The 19234-nt window shown below is 39.0% G+C and overlaps 1 protein-coding gene across 2 annotated transcripts in view; it reads right to left on the bottom strand.

The window, feature by feature from the left end:
• Positions 1-18985, bottom strand: part of LOC102904934 (TRPM8 channel-associated factor 1) — a 42123-nt gene extending 23138 nt beyond the window's left edge. Inside the window, exon 1 of one of the 2 annotated variants that reach the window (XM_006997164.4) lies at positions 18697-18985. The gene's annotated coding sequence lies outside the window, so the exon portion shown is untranslated. The remainder of the gene's footprint in view (positions 1-18696) is intronic. The other variant, XM_076566415.1, reaches the window with a different exon arrangement.
• Positions 18986-19234: the final 249 nt, after the last annotated feature.

Below are 19234 nucleotides of genomic sequence, written 5' to 3'. Positions count from 1 at the left end.
CTCGTCCTAGCGTTCTGAGCTTCCAGGGACCTCAGAACTTCAGTGTCTCACCCGGACTGCAGCAGACCCCAGAGACTAGGGCCTTTAACTCGGCCCCCATGCCTGTGCCCGCTCTGGTTCCAGAAACTGTCTTTGGAAGACTCACCTTGGGTCCACAGATTTCTATAAAGGGGTCACTATGGTAGGAAGGGTGTCCTTCCTGCAGGGGTGTGACAAGAAAATACACATGCAGTCCAGGGATTCGGTGGGTGGTGGTAGGTGGGCTGCAGAGGGGAGCGAGGAGGGGGCCAACCCCAGGAGCCAATGGGCCACTTTGGGGATGAGGGTGGATCTCCGCCAGACGCCCGGGTTTTCCCAGGACTTACTTTGTGTCAATTTCTGACTCAACTCTGGTTAAGATCCTAAACCCTGGACCCAGCCCAGGCACTTATCCTGGGAGTGTAGACACACACACACACACACACACACACACACACACACACACACACACACACGCACACACGCACACACGCACACACGCACACACGCACACACGCACACACGTGCACACACTTAAAATATTGACACACACATATTTAAAATACTTGACACACATTTAAAATTCTCTCTCTCTCTCTCTCTCTCTCTCTCTCTCTCTCACACACACACACACACACACACACACACACACACACACACACTTAAAATACCTGATAAGTAATGACTGATTTTCAAGATTGACTTTCACTATGTAGCCTAGGCTACCTTCAGGTTCCACATTGACCTGCCTCTGCCCACCTAGTACTGGGGTTGCAGACTATCCCACCCTACCCAGATGCAATAGGTCTTAATGTTAAAAACACACAACCTGTTTTCAAAGGACAAGTGATAGCTCTGTATATCCACTAGTAGTTAAGAGCCCTCTGGAGTCCTCTCCTTTCGAGTCCCCCCTCCTCTTTTCTCCCTTCTCTCTCTTCATCTCTCTCTTTCTTCTCTCTTTGGTCTTCCCTCTCTTTGGTCTCCCTTTCTCTCCTTTCTCAAGATCATATTATCATATGTATACTCACCACATATGTTATTATACATTATTTAAATATAATATAGTCAAATAGTTCCAATTTTGTACTAGAAGCATGATAATTATATAGAAACTATGTCAAAGTATTAGAATCAAATACTTCAGAAAAGAAAGTGAATTATTTATTAGTTTTGTTCCCCTGATACACACCCCTTGATCTTGCTAAGTAGCCTTGGCTAGCTTCCAACTCTTGAGCCTCCTGCCTCAGCCTACAAAGTACTGGGATTACAGTCATGTATCATCCTTTCTGGTGCAACTGGGTAATTACTACTTATAAGTATTTATTCTTCACACACTTCATTAACATTTCAATAATAACCCATGTTATTTCGCAATAAAAATAAATAAATCCAGTCAATTAAAAAATAGATTACAAATTCCTGTTCAACTGCTGGCAGTGACTTCTTTGTGAAACCTGTATCAGGGTTTTTTGAATTTTGTTTCTAGTCCTGACTCCCTTAAAATTGAGGTGGGATCTAACACCCCACCTTGTAGCCACGACCTGGCTTTGTGCCATGTCCTGCTTGAACCTTATCAGTCTATGTAGCTTGTGATCTTGGGGCAGAACCCTGAGGGAAAGCCACTATGCCTTTTCATGGCGGGCCCCAAAGGCTGAAGGAGGTCTGTGCTGGTCCTGAACATTCTCCAGCTTCCCACCCCTCAACTTCCTTGTCTCTGTTCTCTTGGTATCAGGTAAAAGAAGTAGTTTCCCAGATAGGATCTTTGTGGGAAAGCAGATTCAATGGCTAAAGGGTACAAAAGTGATACACTATATCACTTAAGACTTCTTGACCATTCTGCAATCTAGAGGAAGTATAGGTTAACAACTGTGCTTTATTTTTCTTTCAATTTCCCACTTTACCCAGGTCATATGCTGGAGTTCCACAGTGTGATAGTTGCTATCAACTGGCAACTTGTTGAGATCTAGAATCACCTGGCAGATGGGCCTCTGGGCATGCCTGTAGGCAATTATCTTGATTAGGTTAACTGAGATGGGAAGACTCTGCCACTATGGGTGGCTCCATTCCCTAGGCTGGGATCCTGGACTGTATAAAAAGTAGAAAGTGGGCTGAGCACGGACATTCACCATTTTCTGCTTCCTGACTGCTGAGGCAATGTAAGGAGCTGCCTCAGGCTCCTGCCGCTGTGGCTTCCCCCATAAGGAAATATCACCCCAAACTGTACACTAAAACAAGGCCTTCCTTAAGTTGCTTTGTCACAGTATTTTGTAATAGCAACAGAAAAGTCACTAATGCACATGGTGTCCACTGGATTGATAAAAAGGATAAATGGCTGTGGGGGTGAGGAAGGAAGTATCTAGAATAATTCCTAAGCAAAACCAACAGCTGTCAGATGTAGAAAAGTGACCACCTTTCAGGTTTTCTGCACCATGAGTTTTCTCTTCTCCATTTTCAAATGAGTTTCCCTCTTAAGCCTTTTGATATCTCCATGTATCTCCAAATGCCCTCTAAAAATGATGTATTTTATTATATTTTAATATTGAGTGTGTGCATGCACGCCACACTTGGGTGCCTTTGGAGGACAGAGAGGGCATTGGGACCCTCAGGAACTTGAATTACTGGTAGCTGTTAGCTGTCCACTGTGGATGCTGAGAACTGAATTCAGGGCTTCTGGAAGATCAGCAAGCAGTCTTAACTACTGTGCCATATTTGTGGCCCCTCAATACCTTCTTCAACACATCAGCTGGTTCTTCTTTCGTATTGTGTCACAAGGTCTGCATTACTAAATCAGTTCTAAGTTCTACACCCTTTCTTATTTCTACTCCCTGAGTCCCCTTGTTTTACTTATTGTTTTTGCCCTCCATAGTCCCAAGTAAGGGACATTGCTATGGAATTCTAAAGGTACTGATATAACTTTTGAGACATTAAGTCTGTGTGCCCAGCCACATGAAGGAACGATGTATCCACAATCTATAGTATAAAATACTCTTTCAAAGTATTAGCTGATGAATTCTCTCAACATGTATTTTCAGTGAAAAATTTATGATCCTACTTTCACAAGGAAAAATGTGATCACATAAAAATAAGGAAATACTAGTTACTTCAAGAACTGGAGGAGCAATAATTTTTTCTTTAGAAGTTTTGTATTTAAAATAAAATGTTAAGAGCAACATTTTGAAATGAAAAACAAAACTACTTGCTAATCACCCTTACATTTCTCTAGCCAATAGAAGTACATACACATATTTATTTAAAAAACCATGTACCAAGCACCATCTATAATACTATAAAACTGAAAAGTACTCAATGCAGTCCTCCCTGCCTTCTCAACCACTGTGCCATTCAGCTATCACCCAAGTACTATCAACAATGTGTTCATCTAAGTCTTGTCTATTTTGTAACAACAGTCCCGTGTGACTGAATCTCACCAAATGCAGTAACATGATAGAAGAAAGGAAAGATTACATGCTGTAGGAATGTGGTGGTTTGAATGAGAATGGCTTGTGTATTTAAATGCTTGGTTACCAGGGAGTGGAACTGTTTGAGAGTGATTAGAAGGATTAGGAGATGTGACCTCGTTGCTGTAGATATGGCCTTTATTGGAAGAAGTGTGTCAGTGGAAGTGGGTTTTCTTCTAAGAGTTGCCTTGGCCATGGTGTCTCTTCACAGCAATAGAACTGTAACTGAGACAAGAAGTATATTTACATTGCAGTGGTTTAAACATGAATCGTCTATCCCAAAAGGCTCATTAGTTGAAGGCTTGGTTCCCAGTGATTGGTGTGACTGGCAGGTGCTTAGATCATGAAGGTTCTCCCTTCAGACTCTAAAGCGAATGGGCTAGTAAGAAGAAGTGGGTCACTTGCTGAGAACCTTTGTGGCCTTTATCTTGTCTCAGACTTTTTCTTTCTACTCCTCTTTGCTTCCTGGCTGAGATGAGGTGAGCAGCTTTGCCCAGGCCTGCCTTACCACTGTAATATTTCCTCCTCTCAGCCCACAGCAAGGGGCCAAGTCTACCATGGATTGAAACCTCCAAACTCACCAGCCAGAACAAGCAATTCCTCTTTTGAATTGTTTCTCTCCAGCATTTGTCATAGCAACAAGCCTAACACATACATGCATTTAAAAAAGGAAAGCCAACTTGAAAAATAAAGTTCAGAATAATGTTCATCTGTGGATAAGACAGTGAATGGCCCAAAATGGGCTCTGGCTTATTTTTAATTTTTTTGTTTTGTTTTACATGTTATTTTTAAACCTTTTAGGTACTGAGCCAAGGATGTTTTAAGTTCGTAAAAATTCATAAAGCTACACAAACATCTATGATTTACTGATGATACATTTTCTTGCAAGTGTTATGCTAATAGGAGTTAAGGGAGTTATTTTTATTTTTCATTGTAAAATTATTTTGGTTAGCTATCTCATGTTAAACCACAAATAAAAGACTACAAATACAAAATATAAATGCACCATTATGATATGAAAGTAATATGCAAAGCCAAAATAAACTGACACTAGGAGCCCCGAGAGAAGCAAGCACAGGAAATACCTTTCACCATGATGGTTCTGAAGAATCCCAGAGAATGAATGAAGAGAGACGATGGTGTCACCAGCCTACAACAGCATGAGCAAGCTCACATTGTAAAGGGTGGGATTTAAGGCTCACTGACTAGATGGGTACTCTTATAAGGTAAATTTAGCAAGAAATAAATTACCCAAAAAAGGAGAAATTAATGCAACTTGTCTATCTTAGCTTTCCTGGAGGATGAGAGAAAAGCCATTAGGATTCATAACTAACCTCACATCAGTCACTTATATAGATTTAGAATGTAAATGATTGCTACTTTTACTAACTGAAAACTCTAAGCAAATAACATAATTTGAAGTAGTCCCAGTTTGGTAATACTTCAAGTATGTAGAAACTTATATAGGTTGTTTCCAGAGAAAGTATACTTCAATGTATATAAGGAATTGTTATAGAGAACAAAACTCCACACAAACAAAGCACCTCACAGTAATAGTTGTAAAAATTCAACAGACATTGCAGGAAAGACCATGGACAGGAATCATCAAAAACAAGATATCAGAAACAGCTAGAATTGAGAGAAGTATTAAGCATAGAATATAAACTAACCATATTTAACAGATAGAAAACAAAGGAGAAAATTTTAAAACAAATATGAACATTAAATAGCTATATTTATAAGATATCAAACAGAAATGAAAGAATAGGATAGATAAAATATAATGTTCAAAATAAAAACAATTGTTGAATAGATTAAATAGAAGATTAGACAAAATTAAATGTAAATTACTGCACTGGATCTAAGGAAATTAAATAAAATTATTGGACTATATTTAGAGTAGAGGAAAGCAAAGGAATGTGGAAATACAAACAATGAATAAAAGATATGGAGGGCGCCTTAAAAAAATTAAAAATGTACCTGCTCTGATCTCTAAGTGAATATTAGAGAAAATTACATCAGAGTTAATTTTGGCAGAAGTACTACCATTAATTTTCTATAGTTATTGAAAAGCCTCAGTTCTCAGATCCAGGAAGCCTAACACATTCAAACAAGATAGATCTTTTTTCAAAGTTATATCATAGTGAACTCAAGGACAGAAAGAATCAACGGTGTGGTGGTGGTGTGGGGTAAGAACTGTTCTAGAGGGTAAAAAGAATTAGGATCATTGAGAAGTAGCTGACAGCTAAACATCATACAGCCTTCTCTGAAACAAGAAGACAATATGATGATATATCAACATAAACAAAAACCTAGGTATTGGAATTTCACAGCCAGCAAACTACATCTTAAACATTTTTTTTCAGGCCAACAAGTAATGAGAATTTATGAGACCTGATTAAAGGAAATTTTAAAAAATGTATATTAAGAATAAGGACAGTGATCTGAGCTAAACAAAGTGAGAAGTTAGGGCATAATGGTGAGAGATCAGCTGTTCTCACCTTGCAAATGTTATCTTTGGAGTAAGACCCACTGAAGACAGAATAAAATAAAATAAAATAGCAGGAAAATATAGACAGCCTCCTCCAAAGAATAAACAACTGAAGACCCTCGATGAGGATTTTAAGAAACAAATCTTCCAGAAACAGAAAACCCAAGACTCCACCTTCCCTATAACTTTTTCCATTTGAACATTTTCCCACTCATAACAGAATAACTGAGGCTACTGTTAGCCTGACTAGTTAGTTTGAGATTAGCAAACAAACTGAGCTCAAAGGCAGACCTGAGAAGGAGAGCCCCAGAAAATAAACAACAACAAAAACTCTACGTGGAGATTTCCTTTTCTCATTGGGTGTTTCCTATGATACTTGTAGGAAAAGATGCCAGAAAATCTTGGCAAAAGGTCATTCATTTCAGCAGCTGAAAACAGTAGTGGACATCAAGCTAAAACGAGAAGGTTCCTGTACACATGCTGTGATTGCAGCTGACACATTAGGAAAACTCACAGTTTATCAGTAAAGTTCACATTTTAGCAGCAAAGATTATGTTTTCAGAGCAAAGTCAAGTCTGAGCTGTACCAGTACTAACAGAAAAGAAGGTATGAAGGTGTAAAAGTTTTCTTCTAGACCAGTAGTTCTCAACCTTCTTAATGCTGCAACCCTTTAATAGAATTCCTCATGTTGTGGTGACCCCCCAAAATAAAATTATTTTTGGTGCTACTTCATAATTTGGCTGGTGTTATGAATGGTATATAAATACCTGTGTTTTCTGATGGTTTTAGGTAAAGTGTCATTCAAACCTCAAAGGGGTTGACCCACAGGTTGAGAACCATTGTTCTAGAATGTTATCTGCACCTATATCCATAGTCTTCTTAGATGGCAGCAACATCAACCAGAATCTTAGAATTTTTTTTACCAACAATATCTTAAATTCAGTGAAAAGTTGAAGGAAGCTGAGAAGTAGGAAAAGCTGTCTAGAGCTCAAGAAAAACAACAGATAAGAGAGAGGTTTTTGAGTGGTTCTGATAGGTAGGAGATGGCTCAACAAATAAGGGCTGGTACTACTGTTACAGAGAACAGGTGCTCAGTCCCAGCACCCACATCACGGCTGCTCACAATCACCTGGCACCAGGGGATTTGACCTCTTCTTCTAGCCTCTGAAGGCGCCACACCCACATGCACACACACACACACACACACACACACACACACACACACGCGCGCGCGCATTAAAAACAAATCTGAAAAAAGAACTGAACAGAATTATGAGGCATGGCAAGAAGCTACAAAATGTGTACAATTGGTGTTCTGTGGGAAAGGAGAGAAAGAGAAGTAATACGCTGATAATTAATATCTGAGAATTACTTAAGGCAAATGAAAAGCATTAAAATACAAACCAAGAAGCCTTGAGCTTCTGAGCAGAATAAGTAGAGAGAAATCCACACTCTGCATAGTCAAACTGCTGAAAATCAGATTTACAGAGATCTGAAGACTAACCAGAGACAAGGATACTTCTATTCAAAATATTAAAAATACAGGAACAGGGACAGCATAGAATTGGAAGAAAGAAACTAAAATCTGCCAACCTTTAATTCTGTGCATAGCAAAAATATCCCTCCAAGTTAAAGGGAAAATAAAGACAGTTTTAGGTAACCACACTCTGTACAAATTTGGAACAACAGAATACAGTACAAGAGCTACTCAATGGAGCTCTTCAGGATTAAGCAAAACTACCCCAGACGGACACACCACACTGTGGGGAGAAACAACGCATTATAAAGAGTAAACCATACACAAATGTAAATGAGGATTGGCTTTCTTAAATAAACAAACATCAGATCTTGTGGTAGACTATAAAGTGAAATTAAATATGTGATTAACTCAGCTGAATGGTTGGATTTATGGAAATTAACTGGGTTAAGATTTTGTTTTTAAAATAGGTAAAAGTAATAATTTGAGGTTATAAAGACTATAAGTCATAATATGCATACTTTTCATTAAAAATGATAAAATTATATTAGTCAAAAATAATATAGGGCCTGGGAGATGGCTTAATGGGTAAGTGCTTGCTCTCCAAAGACACGGAGCTGAATTCAACCCCTAGCACTCACTTAAACAGCCAGGGCGGGGAATTGAACTGAATTCAACCTCTAGCACTCACTTAAACAGCCAGGGTCGGGGATTGGGAGAACTCATCCTCATAACCCCAGTGCTGTGAGCTGGAGACAGGCAGATCCCCTGACTTTCTTGGTCAGGCACTGTAGCAGAAATAGCAAGTCCCAGGTTCAGTGAATCACCTTCTCTACAGGGAATAAGGTGACAGAGTAACACACACATTTTTCTTATCTTGTCTCTGTGCATGTCTAATTATGCTTAACTTATGTGTGCTGTACCCACACAATACACACATTCACATCCACACAAATAATATAGAGGGAAAATACTATAAAATATTTGATTCCAAAGGAAGCAAAAAATCAATAAAGAACAGAGAGGAAACAATGCTCAACTTAGTAGACTCCAACCCCACTGTTAGAGACATGTTTGTTTCCTTCCAAACTCACCTGTTGAAACTCAAACTGCCAATGAAGTGGAGGCTTTGGATGGCAAAGAGGTCTAGATAATGTCATAAATGTGGAGGACTCATGATTAGTTTTCTTGTAGGAAGAGAAAGAGACTAAAGTTTCCTCTCATGTGCCAGTGGAGATACAGTGAGAATGCGGCCATCTCTAAACCAGAAGCTTGCCCTCACCAGACACAGTACCTGTCCCATCCTTCTTACATCTCATGCCCAAGCCCCTAGAATCACGAGAAATAAGCATATGGGGTCTAGCCTACATAGTCTAAAGGATTTCTGTTGCAGAATCCTGAAATGGCTAAGAAAGCCATTAATCAATAATCCCATTAAACATAAAGGAGTTAAAAAAACTATCTACAGGATGAACTTTATTTAAAAGAGGACCAGGAGCCTGCAAGATGGCTCAATGGGTTAAGGCATTTGCTGCTAATCTTGAATGCAGTTCCTCATGCTTCCATAGCAAGTACTGTTACCCAGTCCCCAGAACCTACATGGTGGAGGGGAGAACAGATTCCCACAAACTGTCCTTTGACCCCTAGAGACACACACCATGGCATATGCCTCTCCCTACAAGTAAATAAACAAATACCCACAAAGTAAATAAATTTTAAAAAACTGAATTATTTTAAATATATAGATGTGGAGATTGAAAGTTGTTAAAGTTTTATTTTATTTTGAGACAGGGTCTCATTGTACAGCCCTGGCTATCCTGGAACTCATTATTTAGACTTCAGGCTCACAGAGATCTCCCTGCCTCTTTTGTTCAAGTTTTAGAATCATAAGCATGCTCTACCACATCCAGATAGTTGGATTTTGATTTTAAACATCCCTTCAAAGGCTCACAAGATAAAGACTTATTTTTTGATGGCTAATAGGATACTATGGAAACATCCAGAGGTGGAGTCTAGTGTAAGACCTCTGGTCACTGGAGGTGTGCCAATGAAGGTGGACAGTGGAAAACACACCCTTTCTCTTTCTGTCTCTCTTGTGCTAGCAGTGAGGTGACGGGCTTTGCCCGACAATGTATTCCCGACATGATACAGTACCTCATCACAGGCCCAATAGTAATGGGTCCCACCAGTTATAAATTGACACCTCCCAAACTAGACATCAAACCACCTTTCTTTTTAAGTTGGTGATCTCAACTGTTTGTTAATAGTGACAGAAAGATGGCTGACCCAAAAGGAAATTAGTAACAGGCTAAGTAAATGCCAGTGCAGCTAATGTTGCCAGATAGAAATCTAAAACAAAATTCATGATGATAAAGTAATTTGTTCTACAGAGCAACAGAACAGTCTTAAATTTGTATTCTTAATAAGATAATTCAAAATTCATGAAGCAAATTCAATAGCAAAAAAAAGGTGAGAAATGAATCCACAAACAGAGTTAGCAGATTTAAATATATGATTGTCACCTATTCAATCAAACAAGGGCCAAAAGATCAGTAAGAAGATAGATGGTTTGAATAACATAGTTGACAAATGGATCTTATTAAAAGTATAGAACATATACATTCCAAACAACAGAATACTTCATTTCAAGAGTATGTCAAATGTTTTCCCCAAAGAAATCATATTGTGGGCATAAAACAAGTTGAAGTTTTTCATATGTATAAGGAATACAATTTCTGATAATAATGGAATTCAAATAGGAAGAATAACCATTAGAAATTTCTCAGTTTCATTTGAAAGAATACATTTGTGTATGTGTGTACTGCGTGTGTATCTATGTGTACTGTGTGTGTCCCTGTATTTGTGTATGTGCACACATGTATACTGCGTATTTGCAGGCATGCATATGTCATCCTAGTAGTCACGTGTGTAAAGGCCAGAGGCTGACATCAGGTGTCTTCCTCAGTCACTCTCTCGTTATTTTTTGAAATAGGATCTCTTACTAAACCCAGAACTCACCAATTATCTAGACTGGCTAGACAGCAAGCTTTGGCTATCCTCTGGTCTCCATACTCCACTCAGCACCAGGGTTGCTGATATGTGCTAACAAACCCATCTTTGTGTGGGGGTACTGGCGATCTGAACTCAGGTTTTTATGCTTAGGTGGCAGGGGCTTTACTTACCATGCCATCTTCCCAGCCCTGAAATAATACGTTTCTAAGCAGCTTAAGTCAAATGAGAAACCATAGTGGAAATTAGAAAACATTTAAACTCGCCAGGTGCTGATGGTTCATGCCTTTAATCCCAGTACTGGGGAGGCAGAGCCAGGTGGATCTCTGTGAGTTTAAGGACAGCCTGATCTACAGACTGAGTTCGAGGACAGGTTCCAATGCTACATAGAGAAACCCTGTCTCAAAAGACAAACAAACAATAAATAAATAAAGATAGATAGAAAGAAAGAAAGAAAGAAAGAAAGAAAGAAAGAAAGAAAGAAAGAAAGAAAGGAAGGAAGGAAGGAAGGAAGGAAGGAAGGAAGGAAGGAAGGAAGGAAGGAAGAAAGAAAGAAAGAAAGAAAGAAAGAAAGAAAGAAAGAAAGAAAGAAAGAAAGAAAGAAAGAAAGAAAGAAAATATTAAAACTCAATAGTTATAATAGCAAAAATTGTGGGAGGAAAAAATGTCAAAAACTTTGAAAGTAAGACTGATTGCTGATTGCTTGGGAGAAACTGTAGCACTAAGTGTGTATGTATGCATGTATGTATGCGTGTGTGCGTGTGTGTGCGTGTGTGTGTGTGTGTGTGTGTGTGTGTAAACTGAGATTCCCTCTTAAATTAGCAGGAAAAACAATTGCTTAAAACTAAAGAAGGTGAATAGAAGGATAGTGAACGTACAAGCAGAAATCGAAATTTAAAAAAACATTTGTATATTCACAAGAAACAAAAGCTGGTTTTAATGAACCTAAGTAAGAATAATTAGTAAGCAGAAGAGAGAGAGGGAGGGAAGGAGAGTGAGAGTGAGATGCTTATTAGAAATGAAAAGGCTACGCTGTCATAGTCCCAAAGGGCAATGGAAATATGATGAAGGATGCTAAGTATTTCAGTGTGTCAAATTATTGAATGTAAGCTTGACAAATTCAGATGAATTTTCATATTCTTTCAAAACACAATTTATCCAAAATGACACAAGAAGAAGCATAAAATATAAATGATCCTATCCGTTATGGTTAATCAAAACTTCAAAAACACCCCACAAGATGTTTAGATTCAGAAATAATCCTGTAGTAAATTCTTTAAGCATTTAACACAATGCATTACTAATATACATTTAAAAATTAAAAAAATCCTCCAAAATCTAATAATAGTAAAAAATAAAGCTAGTACTTATATATGGTAATGCTCACTAAAATAATTAAAACTCTATGCAAAAGTCCAGTGTGATGGCGCACTACTTTAATCTTAGCACTCAGGAGGCAGAGGCAGATGGATCTCTATGGGTTCAATGACAGCCTGGTCTACATAGAGAATATGAAGCGAGCAAGAGCAAAACAGTGAGATGGTCTCAAAACGAATCAATGAATAAACACATTTAAAACATTCTAAGCAAAGTATTGGCAATTCAAATTCAGTGATATTTTTTAAACAGTTCTGAAAACACATATATACAGTTACTTGCTTTATAACAAATAAATTCAATCCATTGGTGTCAAGATATGTTTTCAATAACTGATTCTTGAATGATTACGTACTTGTGTGGAAAAAAAATAAATCCTAGTTCACATCTCAGGTCTTGCACAAAGAATAATTTGAGATAATATGCAGCTTTAATGCTGGTAGGAAACAACTAAGCATAGGGCAGATTTGGGGAACTAGATAGACAGGGTTTTCTTAAACAGGATTCAAGTATCCACTACAAGTGTTTTGCTTTAACGATGAAAGTTCAAGGGTACTAGCTGAGTGTGAGCGCTCACACCTGTAAGACCAGCACTTGGGAGTGTAAAGAAGCAACATTGCTGTGAATTTGAGGCCAGTCTTGGTTACAAAGTGGGACCTAATCTCAAAATTTGTTATTATTTTTAATGATATTATTAAAATTAAGAAAAGTAACACAGTCATTTTTGTTGGAAGCCCTCATTGTCAGAGTGAAAAGGCAAGCTAAAGCAGGGAGAATATTTTAAATTTATTAATATAATGAAGAATGCATCTGTATGTCCAGAATATGATAAAGACCCATGTCTTACCTGAACAAATGAACAAAACACCTAAAGACTTTATGAAAGACGAAACCTAAATGGCCAGGACATAAAATAAAGAAATGTTTCATGTAACTCTACAGTGAGAAATGCCAAATTTACCTTATGATGAGATATTTTGGCATAACTTTCTGTATTTAATAATTCTTGCAGACAAAAATTTGATGAGAATGCATCAAATATACATATAACATCACTTAACATTAGACAGTATACATTCTTTCCAACCTTAAAGAAAACTGAGTTTCAATCCTAGTTTTAATAACTCAACGGAGTCATTATCCTATTCTTCAACTACAGTGTGAGTTAGGCTGCATTTACCATACGGTGATTTAAAAAAAAAACTTCTTTTTTTTCCAACTGATAGATTTTTGCATTTTATTTCCGTGCTTAATAAATGTCATTATTAATCTTTTGTTCCACAAATATCCAGGCAAATTTAAACACTGGCTTGCTACTGTCACCCTCAGGGATCTTAGAGGAGTCAGAGAAGCCAAAGAGGTATCCACTGAATCATTGTCATTACGACAAGCTAACAGTGAAGAAGCTTCCTATGACCAACTGGAAACTGAAAGGCACATTTCTGGACTAAGGAGATATCAGTTGATAAAGTTCGTGTCATAAAAGTGTAAAGACTTGAGTTCAAAACCCATCACAGAGAGATAAAAAGCTCTGCATAGTGGTATGTGGAATCCCAGAGCCTGGGTGCTGTGGATGATTGATTGATAAATAAAACGCTGATTGGCCAGTAGCCAGGCAGGAAGCATAGGCAGGACAAAGAGAGAGGAGAGGTCTGGGAAGTGGAAGGCTGAGGCAGGGAGATGCTGCCAGCTGCCGCCAGACGCCACCATGAGAAGATGTTAAGATACCGGTAAGCCATGTGGCAACATATAAATTAATAGAAATGGGTTAATTTAAGACATAAGAACAGCTTGATAGAAGCCTGAGCCATTTTTTTTTAATTTTATAAGTGGGTTGCAGGACTGCGGGGGTTTGGTGGAACCTGGAGAGGAGCTCTCCAGCTACACCTGGGAAACAAAGACAGGTATCTGCAGCTCACTGGCTGGCCAGAAAAGCTCAACTGCTGAGTTTAAAGTCCCAGGGAATGGCTTTGTCTCAAAAAACAAGATGGATAGACCTTAAAAAAACAATGATGCCTGAATATTGACCTCTAGATTCTGTATGTACACATGTGCACCCTGTCACACACAAATATGCACATGCTGCGGGGACACACATGAGACACATTTCTAAAGAAAATATGACTAAAACAAGATCACAACACTAATTATAAGTTCCTAAAGCTGTATAATAAGAATGTTCATATCAAAGCTTGTGGGATCTAGCTAAAACATGGCAACAGAGCCTTAAAACTTTAAAAGCTTAGGAAGAAAATTCAATTGATGTGCTAAGTACCTAAATTTCAGGCTTTAAAATACATAAAAAAACTAATGAGGTAAAAAAAAGTGTGTGTGTGTGTGTGTGTGTGTGTGTGTGTGTGTGTGGTGTGGTGTGTGTGAGAGAGTATGTGTGTAAGAGCCAATAAAGTACACCAAATTCTGGCAAAACAAAGTGGAAATAAAAAAAAGATACACATATTACTAAAGAAAATGTCATATCAATAGAAAATAGATTTAAAGCAATAATGATTTTATTTTATTAATATTGAATACATATATACAGTTTATCAAAATTGGCTTAATAAGAAAACCTAAATAGTCCTATAATTGTATTTTAAATAATGAAATCATTTCTTTCTAATTAACTTACAAATAAAAACACACAGCTAGTTTAAAAAGGGCATTCTCAGCTGGGCAGTGATGACGCATGCCCTTAAACTCAGCACTCGGATGGCAGAAGCAAGCAAGATCTCAGTGAGTTTGAGGCCAGGCCAGCCTGGTCTACAAAGCAAGTTCTACAAAAGTTAGGACTGTTACACAGAGAACACTGTCTCCAAAAACAAAAACAAAAAAACAAACAAAAAAGGCATTCCCTATAATTATTAAAGTAACTAAAACAACAAGCCTAAAATCCCCTGAACTCCAAACCTAGAAGGCTTTACTAATTAATGATTAAATAATTGCAATATTGTGCAGATTTTTCATGATAGGGAAAGAAAGAACACTACCCATACTATTTTGAGATGATACTAACAGCAGTTCAGGACAGTACAGAAACACATAACTGTAGACCAATGTTTAACTTACACAAATGTAAATAATGCTTGTCTTTGTATGTTATGTATAAATGCCATAATATACACTAGAGGGGGCTTATTCTTGAGGTATCAGATAGCTTACTAGTAGAAGTTAAATACTATGTCTTGCCACATAAACATATTTAAAGAAAAATAATTAAACTTTTTTTAAAAGATTTATTTTATTTTGTATTACGTGTAAGTGTGTGGGTATACGCATGTGAGTGCAGGATCCCATACAGTCAAAAGGTGTTGGCTCCTTCTGGAGCTGGAGTTACAGGGAACAGTGAGCTACTCCAATCCTCCACAAGAGAAGTACATACCCTTAACCACTGAGCCAACTCCCAGCCCCATGAATTACATGACGCTTTTAATAGCCACAGAAACAATTGATGAAACATTCACTTATGATACACATACTCACCAAACGAAGAATTTGCTGGATAGCTATGTGAAAGCTAATTTTAAAGTTTACATAGTAAAACCTTCCTATGTGGCATACTGTACTGATGGTCCTCGCCAAAGTAGGAAAACAAGAAATTAAAGATAGTAGATATACAGATAAGGAGAGAAACAAAATTGTCATGATTTTTAGATGATATTATTGTCCATGTGGTAAATTTGAAAGCAGTTACAGATAAATAAAATGTCTAATGAATCCCATAAAATTTGATTGACAAGTAATTAATATATAAAAACAAGTATATTAATGAGAGTGGGGAACTTAAAATAAATTTATACACATATGGAAAAATTGATTCATGTATACTATTGAAATAAACAATAAAGTAATCAATTTTCATGTGGATTAAGCCTGACTGCCAAATACAAAACCATTGGCAGCCTTAGAAACTACTGGAAGACAACACAGTAAGTTAATTTATAATTTCAAGGACACAACTGTGTCCTGTGTGTGCCTTTGTGTATGTGGTATGCATGTGTGTGTATATGTTTGCATGTGTATAGATGCACTAGGGTATAGGTTTACATGTACATATGTATAGCTCCTTGTGGAGGCCAGAGGTTGATGTCAGGTGATAATAGGTGCTTGTGAGCTGTCTGTGAATGCTGGGAATTGAACTCCAATCTTCAACAAGAGGAGTACACACCCTTAATGGCGGAACCATCTCTCAGCCCCATGAATTACAAGATACTTTCAATAGCTACAGAGACAATTGATGACATTGTTTTCACTTTATTTACTGAAGCAGGGTCTCTTCCTGGACCTGACATTGAGAATTTGATATTCTAGTAGGTAATCTTGCCTTGGAGGGGTCCCCTGTTCTCTCTACACTGGGATAACAGGTGGGCTACCACACTAGCCCAACTTTTACGTGGGAGTGTGGTACCCAGCCCTGATCCTCATACTTGCACAGCTTTATCCACTGAACTACTGAACTACCTCTCCAGCCCCTCGAAGATACAATTCTTAAACAAGACACACGATAAGAGAAAGTACTAGAGACTTTAAATTTCTCACTGAGAGATGTGGAGAGATAAAGAGAAAGAAAATGTCAGAAGCAATCTGGAAGCAGGTATTTGCAGCACATACCATAAATTAAATATTGACTAAGACATGGATTGTATAAAGAAAAGACTCCGATGTCAATTAGATACAGTAAAACAACTCACTAGAAGAATACATACAAACCGGGTTATCAGAAATGCAGACAGAAAGCTTAACTCTTAGGCAGCATATATAAAAGCAGACTGCCTTGTTAGCTATGTGGATGCTAAGTAAAATCCTAGAGTATGACTACTTGCTACTTGCCAGGCTGACTAAAAATGGACTTTGTTATGACAGCTCTGTGGAGCATCAAGATCTTTGATCCTTTGTTAGAGGAAGTGCCAGCTAGTTTAGCATTCGAGGAAGAGCTTGGAAATAACCCAATAAAGTTGGATATATACAAATCTTATGACCTACTCATTCCACTCTAGGATGTGAGCTCTAAACATGTGCACACATAGTCATGGATGCTAGAAGGCATTATCTAGTTGCTGTTGTTGGCAGTCTTGAGAATGTTCACCTGAAGGCATCCATGCCCTTGTAAGATCTACCCCCTTGGGTGTGTGGGGGTGTGGTGGGCAATCACTTCTAAGGAACAGAAAAATGATAAAAAAAAAAAAATGAGATGTCACTTTTGAGATTAGGAAAGAAAAAAAATCTGGCTCTTGCCTTTCTGTTGGCAAGCCCTTACTCTGTGGTGGGGGTGAGGGGAGCAAGATGCTATGTGGTAGCAAACCTCTATAAAGAGGCCCATACTGTAAAGGAAGATATGCCTAGCCGAAGTCAGGAAGGTCCCAAGTCTCCAACAATCCCGAGTCAGCTCCTGTGAGTCTGGAGGTGACTTCAGCCTGAGCCGATAGCTTTTTACTATAGCCTGTGAGAACCTCCAGAGACTCCATTTAAGCCACTAGGGAATACTAGGTCCGCAGAAACTGGGAGATGGCAAGGAAATATTGGAGGTGGTTTTGTTGTTGTTTATTACTGACTTTATAGTGCTTACTGTTGGGATAGTTTGTCAAATAAACAACAAATGCATCTCCCAAGCTAGAATCCCAGATGTCCAGCAGTAGAATTCAGGAAATTAAATGGTAAGAAATAAAAAAGAAAGAAGCATAAACAAGGGTGAATCTCAGAAATGTAAGAATGTAGAGGATAATATTCATGATATGAAAGTAAGACAGAAACATAAAAAGCAATGCATGTATGTTTTACACACAAACATTAAACTATGCAAAACACCAAGGAAGACGTTCAAAAGGAAAATCACGCAGGATGCCATGTCTCAGGGAGGGAGGGGCAGGGACGAGCCCCTCCAATGTGGTATCCAAGGTCCCACTGTACCTTATTTTTACCCACAAGATGGTCAGGCTCTTTGGGATGTTATATATTCTTTTTATTCTTAAATTTATAAGCAAAGCAAAACAGAAAGTGAAGAGCTGAAATGCAATCAGTTCACAAATCCTTTGGAGAATAAACAGACGGTTGGCTAGTCAGCGCGTAGACGGGGACATTCTATTCTTCACATACATTTAAGGGGTTTTTCCTCCACATTTCCACGATTGTCTAAATTGGCAAGATCCTTTTTTTTCTCCCATTGTGTCCTTTGGGGCTTCCTGCTCCGCAGGTTGGGCCAACCCGGAAGGCCAGCTGGGGGACTATTTATCCCCCAACTGGATAATCCAGCGCTTGCTGTTGCAGGCCAAAGGCATTCTAGACCCGCATTCTCTGGAATGCCCACACCTATTCTCAGCAGCACCCTGCCCACATCCTCCCACCCACCTCTTAGCGCAAATTCACTCCAGGCTCCCTCCTGAGTGCTTAAAGCACAGGTAGAGGACTTTTACCTGGGAGCAGGGGCAGGAGGCTAAGCAGAGACCATGACCCTTAAAGAATTCTGCGTGGAGCCCCCCTCCGGTGTGTGTGATAACATCACCTTTAAGGTTCCTTTGATCAAATCCGGATGGCTCCCTGCTGCACACAAACCACGCAAGAAGGAAATGAGGCGGGGGAGGGGAGTGGGGTGGAGGGGGGGATGTCCTGGCTGGCGAAGGGATAACAATAAGGGGATACGCTGAAGGAGATAGGCTGCACCGGAAAGCTCAGAAACTGACAGAGAGGAAAATCACCACGGTGGAATACCTCAGCCACGTCAGCATGCTCAGGGTGCCCACACAAGTCCCCCACGCAGCCCCTGGACACTCGCCACCCTCCCCCTTTCCCGCGGAGCACCCCACCCTTCTGGCAGTGGCCTTTGTCACTGCAGGCCTCTCCTGGTGCAAACCCAGTCTCTGAACCCTACTCACTCTTTGCCTCGCTGTTCCCTGAAGTGCAGGTTCCGGGCACAACGAAATAGCTGCGAAGGGGGCACCGTGGTCCCCAGAGGGAAGAAGCTTCGGGCCTAGAAGGGAATGGGCGGCGGACTAGAGGCTGGGGGACGTGGAAAGTCACTAGCAGAGAAGGGGAGCAAGCGATGGACCAGCCCCGAGAAACGATTGGCCACAGGAACGTGTGGGCGGTGCTCGGCTCTCTGTTCCCAGATCTCAGAGGCTCTGCTTTGTGTCAATTTCTGCTCCAAGATGCACCACTCTGTCTGGGATGGAGATGCAATTCCACCTCCTTGGACATGCAGCCGGGCAATTTGTTAAATAAATAAATAAATAATCTTTAATACTATGAACAAATAGAGCATTGATAAAACAACAAATCTTTGTAGAAAATAATACACACTATACTAAGAGTTAGATCTATGAGTCCTGTATTAATTTTAGTTAAAAAGTCAAGTTTTGGTTAAAAAAAAAAGTGTGATTACATTCTGTTATATCTTATGTAAGAGAAGGCTAA

Source organism: Peromyscus maniculatus, chromosome 3 (genome assembly GCF_049852395.1).
Source record: "Peromyscus maniculatus bairdii isolate BWxNUB_F1_BW_parent chromosome 3, HU_Pman_BW_mat_3.1, whole genome shotgun sequence".
NCBI classification, from domain to species: domain Eukaryota; kingdom Metazoa; phylum Chordata; class Mammalia; order Rodentia; family Cricetidae; genus Peromyscus; species Peromyscus maniculatus.
This window is presented reverse-complemented; position numbering and strand designations above follow the sequence as displayed.